General features: G+C 31.3%; 1 long non-coding RNA gene across 1 annotated transcript; it reads left to right on the top strand.

Moving 5' to 3' along the window:
• The first annotated feature begins 876 nt into the window (after positions 1–876).
• Positions 877–3,066, top strand: LOC132749427 (uncharacterized). Its single transcript, XR_009628417.1, has 4 exons — positions 877–1,245; positions 1,665–1,810; positions 2,349–2,484; positions 2,911–3,066. It is a non-coding gene; the product is annotated as an uncharacterized LOC132749427 (long non-coding RNA).
• Positions 3,067–3,720: the final 654 nt, after the last annotated feature.

Below are 3,720 nucleotides of genomic sequence, written 5' to 3'. Positions count from 1 at the left end.
CTTTGCACTTTGAAATAAATTTTGATGGAAAAAATTCGAGGCAAAAAAGTGATTTTTGGCAATTTTGAGATGTCCCCTCGTTGCCATGGTAACAGGAAATTTAAGACTGAGCATGTCGTTACAAAGGCAATGGTCCAGTCAACATTTGCTGCCAAGTTTGATTAGTATTGAAGCATTTTTCATAGTTTCATAGCAGTTTGAACTTGTGAGAGGAGGCTTTTCAGTGAAAATGGCCATTTTTCACAATATGCTCATGGGGGAAAGGGTTAAGGAAAGCACTAACAAGATTTGAGTAATTACTTTCTTGTTATGTGCGGTTATGACTGATTTTACAGTATTTAGAATTATATTTCTACTGCGTGATAAACGCATTTTAGCCGGTTTTTGCATAGTATTATACTGAGCTCTCTTTAGTAAAGTACGTAAGCATTGTAAATGCCGTTTGCAGTTTGAAAATTATTTTCTTTGTTTACTTCAAAATATTGTATTTAACTCTCAAATACATTTTCAAAATTACACATGTATCATCAAAATTGGATTAAATTTTGAAGCATGCTGCTTTAATGCTATTTTAATGTTAATGTAAATATTTTGGTATTAATTCCCTTATACATTATATTGCAAGCTTTTGCGCTAGTGACGAGTGGGTTTTCTGTTTGTAAGATGCTTGCTTAATTGTACAGAAAATTGTGTATTTGAAAGAAACAAACATACCACGTTTGATAAACTATAACTATCTGATCTCCCTTTATTACTTTAATTGTAAAGCCCTTTTTTATTATAGCCGCCCGACTTTAAGGATGTTAACATTTATGCATAATTATTAAACACGGGCAATAGTAAGTTGTAAAGTATTTTGTCAGATATATGAAATTATGAACGTTTTTAGAAGTAATTATAATATAGTAAGGAAACTTATATTTTTTCTATCTTTTAAAAAGCCATAAGTGCAGCGTCTCGCCTTCTATAAAACAAGTTCTCATTTTTAAGCATCTTATATCAATTGTTGTAACCATTGCAACCTTTCTTTTTAAGCTTAGAACGATTACAGTTTTACTAAAATTTACATTTTCAGTGGTTACGTATTGAAATGATCATTTGCACGTTTCCTTGCAGGATTCTGAGAAGTATTGGCCTGAGAAAGGTGAATCTGTTACATTTGGTAACATAGAAATCACCCAAGATGGTGACGAAAAGAAGAACCATCACCAACTTGTAACACTGTCAGCAACGAAGCATAAAGTGGTAATACAACTATTCTAATTGATTTCAGTAATTAATTAAGCTTATTTGTTACCTTTATACCGTTATCAAAAATACTGAACATGTTTTCACCCGACGATAGACGGTGTATGTTTTAATGTTTAAACAATGTCTGAAAAGAACTAGCATTATCTGTTGCAAATACTTCATATCTTTTAAGATATTTTCTTTTTCAAAAAAAAAATGAATTAAATTTAGGAATTTTAGATTCTTTACCAGGAAGCTATCCAGTTTATTTGATGGTTCCACTCAAGTTATCGCTTGTGTCTGAAACAATGCACGAAGAGGCCTGAGATCTTTCTCCACCAGAAAAGCTGGAAACTCTATATTGTGTTGGTGCGACGTTATACCCAACAATTAACAAAAAATATAATTATGTCTTCCTTTTTCAAAAATTTCAGACCCGTAAGATCAAACAAATTCGGTGTGGGGGATGGTCCTACAATCACAGTTTACCAGACTCCCCAAGTGTTATACTGACACTGTTAGAAATTGTTAAAGTATGGCAGCGACTGTCTGGCCATCATACCATTGTTGTGCATTGCATGTAAGGTTTTCGCACATTTCAGTGTTTCACTTATACAAACTATTTTGCACAACGAGGGTTATAGTAGACTATGATACTTTCATTTATTCTTCTTCATTTCAATGATACGTGTAACATTTGCAAGTTCATAACAAGTTTGTAAACTTTTCAGACATGAAATTCAATTTCATTTTCCTGGTTTATTATGAACATTTTAAGTCAATGAGTTAAAATAATTATAAAACAAATGATAAACCATCGATACATGTTCTCGTATAAGAATAAGTGAAATACATTGATAACGGAATATATCTTAAATGTTATTAGAAAGAAATACATGGGGTATTGACTCGAATTTAAAAGATGAATTAATTTTGAATTCCTTCCCTATTCATGTTTTGTACAATAGCCTGTTTTAAACTAACAGTCAATGTTAACTCAAATGTAACAATAAGTTACGTTTTCTGTTAATTCATAGCAGTTTTGGAAAAGATGGCCCAAGTTGCAAACTAACATTGATATAGCATGCTTCTTCTTTCACATTAATCAATTTAAACAGGAATGGTGTAGACAAAAGTGGTTTGTACTGTGTGATATCAGCAGTTATAGAACACTTACAGATCGAGCAGGACGTGGCAATATCACAGGTCATTCAAGAAATGAAGAACGCTAGAAAACAAATTTTACCCTCTGTGGTAAGTATTGTTATCTGTGAACAAAATGTTGAAAAAAGTGGATGTTTTACGAAACAACCTGTATACAATATATTCATTTGTTGTTGTTGTTGATTTACGCTTTTTACTATATGATAAATAAAGCATTACCAGAAAACTTTATAGTGAAAAAAAAAACGTAAGTTTACCTTAATCAGTTGACATTTAAAAAGTTCGGGATTTCGTAAAACAAGTATACTAGAAAATATTGAATAAATGGATTAAGTAAAAATAGTCTGTACGTATGTTATTTTGGCTTATTTATTTTTGTATTCTTTTGCTTATTTGCAGAACTCTTTTATTCCTCATTTGGGAGTATTCCTTTTTTAAGCAACTAACATATATATTCAATATTGTACTAAGGAATATACATGTATGATACAATGTAATGTAATTTTATGATTGCAGGAACAATACAAGTTTTGCCATGAGACTGTCCTTGAATTTATACATCAGTTTGATAGATATTCAAACTTAACTGAGTGTCAATGAAATGGTGATTGAACACTGACAAACACTTGACAAGAAATTTTGAATTCAAATACATTTTTGAATGATTTAATATATATAATGCCATTTGCATTTCTGTAAAATATAAGATTGTATTTTATTTCTTTAAAAGATGTTACAATTACCGATCATAGTTGTATTGGAAATGAGACAACGAATCATTGCCAGGCTGTTCCCTGGTACTTAGTAGCGGTTTTCGTCGCCCATATAAGGCAATATACATTTTATGTTTATGTATCAACTTTTAAAACTTTTTTGGCAAATAAATAAATTTGCCCTTTTTCATTTAATAATTTTGTTACTCTTCTATTTTCCCATACATAGTACAGAGGGCCGAAGCTTTGATGTAAAACAAAGGAGATAAATATTTTTTATAAACATATAATATAAATTATAACGTTACTGTACTTTTCGTTAAATGGATTTCATTTCACTGCTATGTTGATTTAGGCATTGCATATAGCCAATCAGAGCGTTCAATGTAATCACATGACTTTCTCAGTCAACCAAACTACGGCATCTCCATTCTTTAGCCATTGTTTTGCGAAGGAAAATTCGCTTGTTTATTTTGTTTAATCAACACCTCCCTTTCCCTCCACCTCGTCCTCCATTACTCTCTTTTTGGCTGTTTTTATTTCTGTATTTCTTTCTGATATTATTTATTATTGGTAAGGGCTGTTCCCTGGTACTTAGTAGCGGTTTTCGTCG

Source organism: Ruditapes philippinarum, unplaced genomic scaffold (assembly GCF_026571515.1).
Source record: "Ruditapes philippinarum isolate M1 unplaced genomic scaffold, ASM2657151v2 ctg7062_1_1_1_1, whole genome shotgun sequence".
NCBI lineage: Eukaryota > Metazoa > Mollusca > Bivalvia > Venerida > Veneridae > Ruditapes > Ruditapes philippinarum.
This window is presented reverse-complemented; position numbering and strand designations above follow the sequence as displayed.